Source organism: Chanos chanos, chromosome 7, assembly GCF_902362185.1.
Source record: "Chanos chanos chromosome 7, fChaCha1.1, whole genome shotgun sequence".
Classification (NCBI taxonomy): domain Eukaryota; kingdom Metazoa; phylum Chordata; class Actinopteri; order Gonorynchiformes; family Chanidae; genus Chanos; species Chanos chanos.
Window position 1 is genome coordinate 15145237 of NC_044501.1, and position 15799 is coordinate 15161035.

Sequence of the window (15799 nt, forward strand, 5' to 3'; positions counted from 1 at the left end):
ACAAATCCCGCAATTCCCTGAAAATAGACCCTTCGGCTTTAGGACTGGCAGGAGCGACATGGAGGCTGGCAGCTCTTCGCCCTTTTGATAAGCTAAAAGATCATCATTCATCTGTAGGGTAGCATCCTTTTCTGTCCTTCCCAGTCACTGGTGACATTTAGAAAGATGGATCTTTCCAGATTGGTGATGACTTGGTCTTGTAGCCCATCCATCAAACCTGAAAACTCCAGCCAATGTCTTGTCTGAGGCTCGTATGTTTCTCGAAGGCGTGTGAGTTAGCGACCAGCATGGCTGAATGCTCAAGGTATAGAAAAGCAAGCTCTGTGATCTAGCATGAGCCGTTTGACCCAGCATGTTAATCTGCTCTAATCACATTTATGTGGAGCCTCTGATTGAGGGCATTACAGATGTTAACCCCTCAACCTTTTTTCATTGGTTGTAGAAACCTGATGTCCAATTTGGTTGATTATATTGGATTGAGGTTGGCAGACATGGCGATGCAGACATGCACCTGGCAATACCCCCTGCACTGCTTTGGCACGACCTTGTCTAATCCTCCTGTTAACTCAAACCTCGCCCGGTCTGGAGCACTATTTTCCACCGTCTACGCCCAAAACAAAAGCTTGCTGGTGCATAGCCCCTTACACCCATTATGCTAAAGCTAGCATAATGCAAATTGTTTCGCCGCCAATGTGGGAAAAGCTCGTTTTCTTCCAAATCCCTAATGCATAATGCAAGAGTGTGCCTCATGAATGTTCTAATCATCTCTGGAGGACAGGGAAGCCCAGAGGCCTCTGTCACCACGGCACTAATCCTCTCAACAGTCCCACAATCCTGTCTGCTTCCTGGCCCCCTTTTGCTCCAACTTGATGGGTGACTGGATCATTTGGAAGAAGGGGCAGTGTTTACATTCGGTAGAGTACCGTCAAATTGTGTTCATGTATTTTTGATCAGGTTTAATCCCCATGAAGCGCTAGAGGGTCTTACTGTTTTCAGTGACTAGTCATTGAGAATAAACATAGGACTTCACTGTACTATATGAAAGAGCGGTACTATATGAGAGAAAAAAAAAAAACATTCTTCATCATTTTTTTCTTTTAGCTGATCAAAGGAAAAAAATATTTTCCTGTATCAGGGCTAATATGCATTACTTTATATTCATCTGATATTTAGGAAATATTCTTAAAGCTCCAGGTGATTTTACAGAAGCACATTTGAAGTGGCTGTGAGGTTGATATGTGTTCACTGGTGTGGTAGATGCATTTTAGAATTATTTAGTTATTTCAGCTCAACAGTATAAATACTGTGACAGAGTGTGAATGGACAGTTCCAAACACATAACCTAGTATTTTCTTTAATCTGTTAAACATTTATGTTTGTGCGTCACATAACTTCTTCACGTGTACATTTAGTTTCAGAGAAAGGAGATCTATCACCAAATCCAATATGCATGAGACTTCTCAAACGATTACACGCTTCAGTGATCAGTTGTTTTGCTGGTGCTGTGTGTGTGTGTGCGCGCATTTTTGTGTGTGTGTGTGTGTGTGTGTGTGTGTGTGGTATGTGGGAGAAGACTGGGTATAGGCTATGACATTAGAAAGAGTTCAGAAGGTCACCCACAGCCAAGAGAAATGAAGGCATCAGTAGAAGAGTAACTTGGCGGCAGTTTCCTAACGATGTCTTCCTTAGAAGTTCACTGTCCCTCGTGACATTGGCCTTTTTATGTGGTGCAAAAAAGGAACTATCCTGTTCTGTTTGATGAATATGTTGATCTGAAATTTCCTCTGGAAGTAGCAGTGGAAAGCTAATTAGGAGTCTGAATTCATCTTTGTATTCTTCTAATTTGACTGACCTAGCCTGACTTGAGTGAACACGTGTGTGTGTATTTGTGTGTGTGTGTGTGTGTGTGTGTGTATGTGTTGGTACTTGCCTACTTCCTGTATAGACAATAACAGCACAGGACGGGGATAGCCTGTGTTTTCTTAGCAGTTATTAACAATTTCCCTTTGTTTACATCTGCGAAGATTGCCATCTGTAGACAGGTTTTACCCATGGCAAATAACCTGGACCTGGACATAGTGTCCTACATAGGAACCAAAGTGGTGTACACTGTCATGTTAAGGAGTGCTTATGATTTGAGATTACTATTTTTGTTCTCTGATAATCTGAAAATGGCTCAGCTCTCGTTGCAGACTTGTAGGGGTTGTAATTACTGTTTTCCTGAGCCCAAATCAACAGACTTACCGCAGTGTTACTCCTACTCCTCCCTTATTTTATCTCTGAGTGAGATCTGTAGGGAAAATTGACCCTTTTGGGGAACTCTGCTGCCAGTTGCCACTGGACCTTGTAACTGTGTGCACTCTCTCGCACCCAAGCACCCACCCACCCACCCACATACATTACTCAAACCAGTATAGCGGATAAGCATGTTTTGATATGTTACAGTTTAGAATCGTGTGCTTGTATGTGAAAGCATGCTGAGCTATATTGGCAAGGACTCAGCTACAGAGATCCATATACAGTTTTACAGGTGTGTGCTACCACTGGGCCACACAAAATGATTCTGCTTGTCCATCCATGATTTCCCATGACAGTTATATGTGTAAGTGAAGACATCATCCGATCTATGTGTCTGTCGGTAGACTTCCAGCAGCCAGAGAGAATGTGGAGTTAAGAAGCTTGGATGAGCAGTTTTAATTGGTGCATGAATGCTGAAAAACCCCCCTAATTCACATCAAGCATTTCTCATTCAGCCTGACAGTCTGTCCTGTTGCTTGTCCCCAATTAAATTTTCTGTTCAACACGGACATTGCAGTGGACCTCCTCCATCTTACAATGAATTTATTGGATCTGTTCAGATAATCGAATCATAATGGGAGAAGACTTATCTCAGCACTTCCTCGTTGCTTTCTTTGCTCAGTTATTCATTTGGCTGGAAATGACTTTGCTGCAGCGTTTCACGTTATCTGAAGCATTAGCATGCACAAATGCGTTCAAGTCATGCTGGGAGTGGTTTCCAGCATCCGTTTCTTCTCCTGTTCCCCACAGAGATCTGAAATGACTTTTTTTTTTTCTTGAAACAAATACAAAGAAAATGTATCCGTTGATGGCGCAAGTTGAACGTATCATGATGGTTAGGTTTGACATGTGGTCAAGAAAGCCCTATGTTTAACATTTCTCCTTGGCTACTCACGGTGCTTCTTGTAAGTTTATTTTGGTGTGTCTTTGTGCAGAGGAACTCTACTGAAATGCTTTGAAAATATTACATATTTAAATACGAGACCTCAGCTTCCGTCTGACTGGCTGTTGGTTTTGTGTGGCGTGCTGGTCTGAATATATGCCTTTCCCCTTTGGCTTAAGTTACATGACCTTGAGGGTTTAGTGCCCATTTTACATTACTCACTATGTGCTGTATTTATTTAGTTTTCCCCAGTCTTCGTCAGGGGTCCTCTGAGAACTTGCTGATAGACTTAGTCTAGTAATATTTAAACACTTGCCCAATAGGAGTTTTGTATGCAGTTAAACTCTACTTTTAATACACTGTCTCAGGAGCCACATAAAGGTCCATAATGGTGCTCGTGTGCCTAATTTAAACGCCTTAATATTGAGAACGCCTTTAAAACAGGCACTTTGTGAACAAACCACCTCCTATGTGTTCTACTGAATGTGAACTAGACTGCTCTATTGAAACAACTGCACATCCTTCCTCCTCCATAAGAACCTCTGTATTGGGAATACGCCATAATCGTTATGCTAATTTCTTCAAGTACTCCACCCCCACCAACGAATATCCATGGGAGTATGGAGAACGATAACGTAGCGCACAGTTTCATTGCTGTAAAACAAATGTGCCTTTTTATGACTGAGTGTTTAGGGCTCGCCAAGCTCGGCTCCCTGTGCACATACAGAGCTACACCGTGCCGCATCGGTTGTTGCAGACCCCTGAGTTGGCTGTTCCTATGGAAACGGAGGGTAGATTTTGGTCTTATTGCCTATCAAGTCTTTCCCTTTGCCGGGTTTTTCCATTGTAGAAGAGTGACATACGCCATATGTGAGGCTACCTGTGTGTGTGTGTGTGCGCGTGTGCAGAGCAGCTTCTGTCATTAGGATTCACCTGGAAATGTTAAGGGCTGGCTGGTACCTTTGGGAGAAGCTCCGAGCCTGGCTCTGCCTGGAGCGATCTGGGACTGCCTCAAGCAGTTTCCACACCTCAGGTGTCCCAGCATCAGTGGAGAAGCCCTGATGTTTTCCCATCTATAAGCTCTCTTTGAACTCATGTACACTAATGAGCAAGGCAAGGTGTAACCATTACCACATGTGCCACTGTCAAGTGATGTATTAGTGAGTGTGCGTGCAGGATCATTGATGGCTCTGCTTTATGTGCCTCTCTCAAAGGTATGCAGGCTGTAATGCAATATGTTTTGAATGGATGCGGTGTGCCAAGGTCAGTATGCTCCAACTAAAAATGTCATCGGGCTAATTAGTTTCGGTTTCGTGCGACTGCCTCACAGTGAACATACTGAGAGAATGACCTTTTTTTTTATTTAAATAGAAGTGAGTTAGATTCTCAACTCTGGTCTTATCAAGCACACATTTTTTTTTTTTTTTCATTTTAATGAGTTAAATTAAATTTTCTCACTGGTGAGCCTAAATCCCTCTCCCAGGTCTCTTTTGTCTTGGTGAAGCTTGTTTCTCTTTCTTTAATGATGGCTTTTTTTTCCTTGTGTTCAGGCAGAAAGCTTTTGGCACTGCTATCTGTTTGCTGAGGCTCTGTCTCCAGCTGTCTTAGTGTAGTAGCTTCATTTAAAACCTCTTTCATGCCTTCACCTACATCAATTATGAATGCCCCATCTGAGGGGATACAGTTGATGAATTTGGAATGTGGGGGGCATCTGGCCTTTTTTCTGTGCAATATTTGTCAGACACCCCCCCCCCCCATCTCTCTACTTCACTCACTCTCTCTCTCTCTCTCTCTCTCTTTCCCCCTCCCTCTCTCTTTTTAATTCTTGCAAATGCCCGTACAAGTGACCAATTTTAAGTTTGTGCGTCCACACAGAAGTTATATGCATACACACAGACATATACTTCTCCATCTCAAATCCAAACATTCATAGATAAACAGCAGGCATAACTTGATTCGTGGCCTTGCCTTTCCTATACTATGACATACCCACCTTTTCTTTTAAGTAAAGTTCCACGCTTGCAGTAATCCCTGCAGTGGTTCTAACCTCAGGAATGTTAAGGGTGGAGATGCCAACCTAACCATCTGTGAGTTCTCTGTTCAGGGCCTGCAGTATGGGGGCCTCACCCAAACACCTCTCAAACCAAACACCATAACTCAAGGGCTGTCAGTATGTTCGCACAAGTGGTGTGTTCATTAACAAGACTTGCTGTTTCCTTATCATGTCAGTGCTTGTCACACTGTATTCCAGGGTGATTTTGTTAACTTCGGGGCATCTAAACAAAACAATAATGAATGAAAATAGAATAAATGAACTGTAAGAAGCATCATTTCATTTCAGTGAATTTGAATATGTTGATCTCAGCTCCGTGACCTTTATTACGTGGTAATACTGGATTGTCACATGCATTTTCTTTTTCTTTTGGTCAACCTCCCAATGTCCCATGTTTCTGGATGTTCCATTTATAGCTGTAGTCTTGTCTGCTTGAAAGTTGACAGTCCAAAAAAAGAAAAAAAGAAAACAAAAACCATGCACAGTAGAAGAAATTTTATGCTAGTCATATGTCTCTGTGCTTTTTTTTTTTCTCCACTGAAACAATTCGGGGGGGGGGGGGGGGCTGGAACATTACATAAGCTGTACTGAAGAACTAATTGTGTCAAGCTGTGAAGCGGAGAACTTGGGAGAAAACTGAAAAATCTAATTTGGCCTGTGGCCTCGCAGACCCTGCCAAGTCCTTAGCATTTTCCTCAATGAATCGTCTTGTGATGGTCTGTTTTAGAATAGAGAAAAGGGGGGAAAGAAAGGGGTTGAAACTTGCTGTGAGGGCCCACTAAGCCGGATGGGACTCCACTCACTGGAACCCTCTGTGGTTATGTAACTGCTCTCAATAATGGCTGTGGAGGTCACTGGGAAGTTAAAGAGGAAACTCTACACCAAAAAAAAAAAATTAAAAAAAAAAAGATAATAATAATAAAATAAATAATTTGAGACGCTGACGTCTTTGCCACTTATGTAAAGTTGAGCTTTTTTTTTTTTTTTTTTTCAAAGGAGTCATTAGTGAAAGTTCAAACCAAACACCCCAAAAGAATGCAGATGCTTCCTGAGGATGGTCAAAATCCCTTTACCTTTGGTCAACTTGTAAAGGTGATTCGAGAAGATTTAATGGTGTTTGACCTGTGTACCAAACAGAGATCTAAGATTCTTAACTATTGGAAGATGTTTCTCAACCTGTTCTTTGGAAAAACTTAAGACATGGCATGGATCTTAGTCCTAGTCTGCTACTAACACTGAGGTTAGTAGTGTCAGGCCTCTGATGTGGAAAGCTTTTCAGTGTAAGCCAGGAGATGCCTGATATCCACAGCTAAACCTGTAGTGTGTAGTCACAATTAAGTAACCCTCTAAGCCATTGAAGACTGACAGTATTTAAAAAAAAAAAAAAAAAAAATCTCTGGTCAAAAAAATTGTACTAATGTAATTGTGCCCATGTCAGAATGCCAGCTAAACTTCTCCATTAATACCCCAGACGCATTAATCTTAATTAACAATAATGTGAAAAATTCTGACTTGACTAAACTCATTATTCCCCTAGTCTGTTTTGCTGGCGGTTAACGCTTCAGTTAATACTGAGGCCTCGGCCCAGAGCTTACCCCACAATCCAAACAGAATGAATGACCGCTCCCTGCCGTGCCCCTGTCTCCCATCATTTCTGCTTTCACAGTAGAGAGATGATTGGGTGTGAGAACAAGCAGAGGAATGTGTTATAAGAATGAAGTTGTGTGGTTATGTGGGTTTTTTTTTTTTTTTCTTTCTCGAAATATTTTGCCTGAGGAGCAACCTGGCATCACTTGAGTCAAAAGAGCCGACTTGTCTCCAAGCAAGTAGCTGCTAGCAGTGTGTATATTGTAAGTCGTTCAAGGGTGTAATTACTGAGTGTCATCTCTGAGTGCATGGCCTTGAATGTTCTTTAAAGACACGTATGTTAATGCAACCATGGTGTTATTGTACAACTATGAAAACAATGTGAATTTTCTAGACTTAGGTGCCATTCCTGGCAAAACAGATCTGCCACTGTGGTTACCGTAGATTTGGGCCCCAAAGCACCAGCGTCTGCGTCAACCTACACTTCTTTACAGAGGAATTAAGCTTGAGGATGCTCGTGTGTAATCATATTTTGTACTGCATCACCAACCATTCTCACCAAGATCCCAGGCATATATAGATGAACCTGCACAACATCAGAGGCCCCGTTACCATGGCTACAGGATATATTTCCCACTGCTAGACCAGTGGTAAGATGAAGAACCCAGGCTATATGTGCACATCCATTCACAAACCACAGAAAAAGTAGATTTGACATTATAATCTGTTAAAGAGGGAAAAGGCCCTTGTGATAGTATTTGTGAAAATCCACAAGTTAAATGGATTGGACCATAGGTCAGTGAGTCAGTTACTTTACTCACGTTACATCCACTCTTCTCCCCTCTATAAACAAGGACTGTGGACTCAGTGAAGAACCATTATCAGGAATATCCTTAATCCTCTGTCCTCAGAGGTGTGGTGACTTCAGCCGTGCCAGATGCTCCGAGAGCACGGCATGACATGCCTGCCCATGTCTTTGGATTAAATGTGGGTTGCTTTATTCTAAGGACATAGGAAGGCATTCAGATGAAATGTACAAGAACCGTATTGAAATCAGTGAGAATTTCAGTTGAGCTCTTTCTGAGATTATTACTATTCAGTTGAATGTGTTTTGTGTGTGTGTGTGTGTGTGTGTGTGTGTGTGTGTGTGTTTCTTTTTCTTTTAAAGTGGTGGTTTAAAGAAAGGGAAAAAAAAGGTAGGCAAATGTGTGGTGCCTATGTGTGGGCTGAGAGAGAGGAGAGGAGAGGTGAGGAGAGAGAGAGAAGGATGGAGGGTTGAGAAGAAAGAAGAAAAGACGAAGAAAATAAGAAATGTTTACTATTTTGCTTATTTACTGTGAATATTTAATGTACTTGGTGCTCTGTAAGAAACATTTTAGCACCCAAGCTAGTGAAGACTACTGCTGTCTTTCAAGATCTGTTTATTAGATAAATCAAAGGCTTGTAAATAGCTTGTAAATTTCGCTGGCTCCATATGCTCTCCAGAGGGGTATGTCCTATAACTTATGGAATCTGTTTTTACATTCCCTAACTCCCTTAACTCAGCCATTTTTCCAAGCACCGCACAGCTGCAATAGCATCTTTGCGCCTACAAGTTATTTTTGGTCATTTTCCTTCATTCTTGCTCAGACCTATCACTGACATTCTCATCTCAAGAGTTCCACATTAGCTGGGGGAACTGAACATTTTTCCTCAAGGATCTACTGCAATTCCCGAGCTGCATCAAAAGCTTTCACCCAACATGGAAGCGGAGAGTAACTGGATTTGTTGTGCTTGAGGTTAAGTAGTTTAACTTAATCCACAGAAGAAGAATTGATTGGTCTGTCCAGAGTGGGAGGGGGATCTTCTCCGGCTGCCCTGGTTTTCTTAACAGTAGTGTGTGTGGGGGCAGACCAAGATTAGAGAAAGAACATCCCACCCACCCCCACCTAACAAAGTGTTAACGTGTCATACCCAAACAATTGAATCACAGGTCAGTTATTAATAGCCTGCTAAAGCCATAACCTCAACTGTTAGAAAAATCACACTGAAATCACACTGAAACTACTGTGCCCTAGTGAGCTATAACTGCACGCTTTGAGTTTATCACACCTGATAAAATTGTTTTTCTTTTTTTAGCCATCTTTTGCTTCCTGTAGCTCAGATTTTGGGGTTGTAATTGAAAGAGAACTTTCTCTAGGTTGTTCGTGAATGATACGAGCCAGAGCTCAGTGTTGGCCTTCTCAAGCTAACCAGGTCTCTGGCTAACCAGCTGTGTCAATAAGGGACAGGTGTTTGTGTGAAAGGATGGTCACTCTTGCCATTCCTGAGTCTGCTCATGACTTTGCCCTTGAGTATATTTTTATCTTAGGATCTTACTGCTTAAGCAGTTTGGTGTGAACCTCAAGGTGTGGTCTTGGTTAAGTTAAAGTATGTGTGGCCAACTGGTTCAGGGTGTGTGGTCAGTTCTTAGAGATCAGATGTTACTCCTCACTAGTCTCTTATACCCTCTTATACCTGTGCTACACTGCACCAGTTCATTACCAGTTCATATTTTATATTGAGAGACTTGCCTTGGGCAGTGTGGCTTTTGTGCATCTCAAAGGTTCAATGTTTTACTGCTTAGAAAGTGATTTGTTTGTGGAACAGATACATTTCAGTAATTATGCCTTCTCCTGATACCTTGAACAACTACAACTCTGTTAGCAACTCTATAGTGCTAATAATGCACGTTCTGCTTCCGGGCGGGGTTGTCAGGTCAAAGACAATAGTGCAGCATAATGCAGAGGACATGCAGGTTTCAAGTTCTTCATGTCTTAACTTTGTTAGTGGAATATCACCTTTACACAGCCATTTGTTAAAATCATTAGTCTTAAGTGCACATCCCATGGCATCTCTCACCAACTTGCATCTCTGATTAACTGTCCCCTGCTGGGTATAAAAGTTAGGTGCACCAGGGGCCACTGTTCAAATCTAAACCATAACTGTTCAGAGTGAGAGAATATGATGGATTGCCAATTTTAACATTGCATTTTCATTTGAATGTTTGCTATTGAATGCAGACTTGATAACTTTTACTGAAGCAGTAGCTCACTTTGATCTTTCATTACACTATTGGCCTTGCTAATTTAACTCTAATTAATCTAATTAATCTAATTTGAAAACAGGAAGGCAAAGGTACTGTCTGGTGGTGGTGGTGGGTAGGGGGGTAGCCATGTGCATTTTCCCTCTAATCTTGGTTCACTCAGTTCTTCAGCTCCATATTCAAAGCATCAGCTCTCATATGGGGCCTTACACTGTTAACATAGTGCTAGTGAGCTGACTATGGATGCTGCATATTAATGACAACTCAAAGACCTTTAACAATGTCTCTTCAAAATCAAATCAAAACACGCTCAAGACATGCACACAGACACGCACATTCTTAGATTCAGGTGTGCCCACAGTCTAGACAGTCCTAAAAATTTTCCCCAGTTTCTCACTTGAGTGCTATTTTATAGTAACGTAACCTGTTTGGTGCTCTTGGACTGTTTTGGATGAAAAGTGTTCTCGCTTTTGGCTGTCTCGTTCTTATTCAACTTGGCATTACTCATTCCTTTTGGTTTTATGGAGGTAACCTAGACAAAATGCTCCAGTTTTGTTTGGATGTGTGGATGTTTGGATGTCTTACGAGAATCTGTGGATGAATGAACGGCTGATACTTCCTTGTTAAATACTGTACAGGGAGTGGTCTACAGATGTTATCAGACTCGTGCATATACTGTATTCACACATTTTCTCTCTGGGGCCTGACTGGTGTTTATGAAGGATCTTTTTGCGGCTTTGGTTTATGACTGTAATATAAGGACGTACATTGGAATACACTGTGTGTGTTTTCCAGACTGGACACATTCTGTATAATAAAAGTCTTACTGATACTGGTTCTTTGGTAATATAGAATTCTTGGCCAGGAGATCATGAGTAATAATGTTCGGCAGTAATCACCCAGCCTTCCTGAGGTCCTGGGTTGACTTAGCGTTCCTGTTTCCCTTTCTGCATATTTTGCAACAGGGGTTTGCATATGTTTGATACTTTTTACAAAGCAGTTACAATGTAAGGAGACAAATAAAGTAGATGGAAGACAGTTCAACTTATTCTGTTCACCTTTTCATATTCTTGTATGACAATTCTCTCAATGTGTTAATGCTGTTAATGTGTCATGTTTTAAATATTTTGATTAAATTTGTTTCTCATAGTATTCTAAGACAGCAATAAACTAGAAGTGCACTTCTGAGTGCTTTTTGTTTAGTATTTTTTTTTTTTTTTAACAGAATATAAACAGTAAGGTCACAGAATAGTATTTATGCTGAATATATAAGAGGATTAAACTGAATTCTTAGAATGGAACTCTTATGGTTTCCTGTTTTTGTTCTATTCTGGGTCTAATCTCTTCTGACATTCCACTTTCCCATCCAGCTTCCTTTTTTTAAATTCTAATGATTCCATGTCAAGACAAAAAAAGACAGAAAATCACCAAGAGGATGGGACCAGTTGGAATGGGATGGCTTACCACTTCCTCTTTCCAAGACTTGAGTCTGACCTTGGTATTAATACGGCTGTTTGTTTGTTTACTCCTCAGATGATTGTCGAATATCAGGTAGCAAGAGATTAGTCGCTTAATCTGCTTGTTTTGTGATGGAAATGCATATGCTCTCTGGCATGGCATTCTCATTTCTGGGCACAATGTAAACTGTGAATTGCACATTGTAAATTGCACCTTGTGAAATTTTTCCATCTTAAGAACATGAACATTTAAACATGGATGCTAACACATTCATGTCGTAAATGCACAGAGGTAGCAAGTTGTTTCTTTTTTCATTGACTAAAAACTAATCTGAAAATCAATAAATAAATAAATAAAGTCCACTCTATTTTCTATTGAGGAATATTTTTGAGGAATGCTCCTGCTTGTTTGATATACTGATCATGAAACTTGAATGCAGCGCAATCAAAGCTTCATTCCATGTGAGCTTCCTGCAGTTGCTAGATTCCCTTGTTGTCCCTTATAACTGAAAAACACAGCAGTGAGAGGAGGTCATTCAGAAAGAGACTTGAATGGACCAATTGTGATCCTGTCTTTGCCCTGCACAGCTTGTACAGTATATTGCCAAGCCTGCTAATACTGAGTGGACTGTTCCTTTTCCAAGCATTCTGATTATCAGACTTTGAAGTAAGGGATTTTGGCGTTCATTTTTCACAGTCCAATTCGATATGTCACTCGATGAAGCAGCAGCTTCTTTTTGAGTTGGACAAGCTCTTAGCTTTGGCATAACCTCAATATGAACTCAACAGTAATTGTAAAAGGTCTATCTTTATGGTATGTGTCCTACTGTCACCTCGTGGGAAACTTCACCATGGGCAATGCAGGTCATGGGAATGAATACTGTATCCAAAACAGTGAGCTAGCTTCTGAAAACAGACCCAAATATAGTGCAAACTATACTTTGCAAAGTTGTGAATATGAATTCATAAAATCTCTTTGTGTATTTTTGTCGACATTTACAGGTACATATACCTTGCAGGTCCTTAGAAGGATTCCAGTCTCTTTGTTTGACTGGCTGCCTAAAGATCTTGCAGAGCGGAGCTGACCAGAATAGTGACTTTTGTCTGACTGGTGGAGCTGCAAATTCACCGCTCAAATGATTGGCTGAAATTGCAGCACGGAAGTTTGTGTATTTTTGGTGCCAATTAGATGTCATTTTGTGGTGTTGCTATAGTTCCAAGTTGAGAGAATCTAGCTTTACTCAACTCACTCAACAGGCCCCTTTGTTCCTTATAGGTAGAGTAGACCTAAAATTCTGCACAGATACATACTGTTCTTGAATTAATTTCTTGACCTGAATATAAATTTTGTGTTGAGTCATTTACACTTGCAGACAGATGAGTAAAGTCCCTCATCTAGAAGATTGTGTTTTAAGTATGCCTTAGACTCAGCAGTTGAATTTTGGCAGACCATCTGTCGTTTGACGTCATTCACCTCTTCCTAACCTCCCTTTGTTGTCTCTCAGAGGCCCGAGGACTTACAAACAATGGAATACATAAATGTTTACAGTGTCCTTTGCTATAATTATCGGACGCTTGGTTGCCAAACAAGATGATGGAACTGCCTCTGTGTGGGATGGAGGTCAATGGCGTGACCAGCTGTTGAACTGAAAGAGGAATTGCTTGCTGTGTGAGCGTTGTGGGAATTGATGTTCTCTCTGAATATTACTGAGTGCGTTTGCACCCACCCATCCATCAGTCAGTTTGATTACACTTGGTTTAATTACATCAACAACTCATCTAAATGCTCCAATGTGAAGTGAGGGAGGTAGTGTGAGTGCTGCTGTTAGCAGTTCCAGCCGGATGGGAACATCTGGGTTTAATAAGAGGACCACGTGGAGGCCTAGAAAGGGAGGGACTCAGCTACTGTAACTCTCTCCTAAAAAAAAAAAGAGTCACACTGCAGTCTTGGCTTTTTCTACTGCATGAGAATGATGAATTTATATACACCCTGAGAATTTGTTTTGCTCAGATTTAGTTTTCCTCTATGACCTCTACTAGTGCTGACACCTTCACAAACGTGGCCTTTTTCAGAGCTGGACAGCAGCCAGTGCCTGGAGTACTTTGGGCATTGTCAGGCCTCAGACTGCTCCTCCAAGATCAACTAACACCAACCATAACTCAAGTGGAGAAAAAGAAGAACTTTTCATCCTGACAAACCATGCTAGCCTTTAGTCAGATATTTGTACTGGACATTGAAACAAGCCCTCGACCTTGAGACCAAGTGATTAATTTCAGACAGCCAACTAACTTGGTGTGCATGTATAACACTACCTCTCCAGACAAGACTAAACTTCATTTGTCTTCACAGTCATGTATTCTAAACTAATCAGTAGCCAGTTTTGATTATTATCAATATTATTATTCAGTAATTACATGTACCTGTGCTCTTTTTTTTTCAGTAGCACTTACAATCATCGCCTGTACTGATTTGAAGACAAGTGGAAATTATAGATGCACTCCTGGTGTATAATTGTTTTTGTATTTGGGGTAGCGTAGGAAAATGTCGTAAATGATTTGGTGTTGGTTGAATTGTAGCGGTTGTAATTGAGATTTATCACCTTTAGTAGAACCTGGGCTCTCTCTTGATTGTGTTGGAGTGCATCCAGGGGATCAGGTTATCTTTTCTGCCTTTTCACTTTGGCACTTACGTCAAGCTTGAGCCAGAATATGCTCTTGCTCAGTTGTCAGTATTTCTGCATTAAGTATACGTCTCGAAATCTGTCTGTTTCCTTTCTTCACCCCTTTCCATCTGCCCGATGGACTGCCCCGCAGCCCTTATCTGGGCTTTTGTTTCAAAGCAAACATCTCAAGCTGGGAAATGGTTTTGGTCAGCAACACAGATGTCTTCATCTGTTTATCCAAGTGGTCAGATTATCATCGACCTTCCCGTGACCTTGTCATCTCTCTGCGTGATAAGATGGCTTTTTTCCCCCTGCCCACCTAAAGTTCTGTAATAGTACCGCCTACAGCGCTACAATATGGAGGTGGTTGGATCTGGAAGTAGTAGATATTGGCACCGGGTTTAGGGGAGAGACAGCTGGATCTGGCAGCTTGCCCGGTCACTTCTGATCTACAATGATCCTCCCAGTTCTCCTCGCCTGCTGCCTGCTACTGCATGGATACAGCTGGCGCACAGCAGCTTGGGGAGATAATGGAATACTCTACTGGAGAAAAAGGGCACAAAGATGCCCATGGGAATACATCATGCAAGTGCTATGCCTGAGACCTGTCACAAATATTAAGTCATTCAAATCATTAGGAAGAGCACACTTAAAGAAAACTGTATATTTTTTGTAGTAGTAGTAGATCACTTGTTTTCTCTATTTCATTAAAGAGATGAAGCTAAATCTGATAATCGTTTCTCACACACGCTTGCAATTTTATTTTCATGCTCAGTGGAGTGGATTTGTTTGCTGTTTCAACTTTTTATAGTGATGCCAACAACCTCCCTTCCACTTGCGCACCATTCGGAGGGTTTGTTTGTCAGTTAGGTGCATGGAACCAGAAACTGCTCGACTAGAAGACGTTTTCCTGACATGGGTGCAACTGGAACAAATTAACTGTAATTTTAAGACATGCCCTCTGGTGGAAAAGAGGATCTAAAGATTCATAAGTGTCACGCAGTACTTTTTACGCTGAGACAGTTATTTGGGATTTTTGAGGTTGCAAGTTTCTTGATCATAAGACATACATGTTGTAGTACAACACACTAGGTATCTCGCCTTTAGGCTTGCACTTTTTCTTCCTCAGGGAGTGGTAGTGCACTCTGAAAGGGGGGATGGTGGGGTTAGCTTAGCATTACTGTAAACATGCATGAAGCTCTGCCTTGCTAAAAAAAAAACTGTGGAATGCACAGGCAACGGCTCATTTATCTAAGATGAGTGGATTTTTTTTTTTTTTTTTTTTTTTTTCCAGAAACAATATAAAAATGAATGTTCATGTCTCCTGCAGTCACATATTAGCTTGTGAATATATTGCCACTTTGAGACTTTTTTTTTTTAAATGACACCATATTGAAAGAAATATCTTGGTCTGTTAGCATCAGACTCTCATCCAAACCCACAACCCAACAATAAGTTTCTGCTGCCCAATTCAGGGATATATTTACAGGGCATTCACTGGCAACGTGTTAGATTGTATTTTAGCAGAGAGAAAGACTAACTTGTCGTCCCTTGTTTTCTGATTAATTAAACTTGAGAGCAGAGCAGATTTACCACATTATCTCTGCTTATCCTTACAAATCCTCTAGAGAAAGGTCTTTGAAGGGGTTAGTTGTTTTTACTAGTTTTCACTCTTGGAAAATCTGTAGATGTTTGAAAACATAATCTTAGATGGGTAGAGTTGGAAGATCAGTGGACCAGTCATAGCCAGATGAGGATTAGAATTTTAAATTAGGCTCTCAAAACTCTAGGTAC

At 41.0% G+C, this 15799-nt stretch overlaps 1 protein-coding gene across 3 annotated transcripts in view; it reads left to right on the forward strand.

Annotated features, from left to right (window-relative positions):
- The window catches only part of farp1 (FERM, RhoGEF (ARHGEF) and pleckstrin domain protein 1 (chondrocyte-derived)), a 63103-nt gene that overhangs the window by 13427 nt on the left and 33877 nt on the right, over window positions 1-15799 (forward strand). The window lies entirely within an intron of this gene.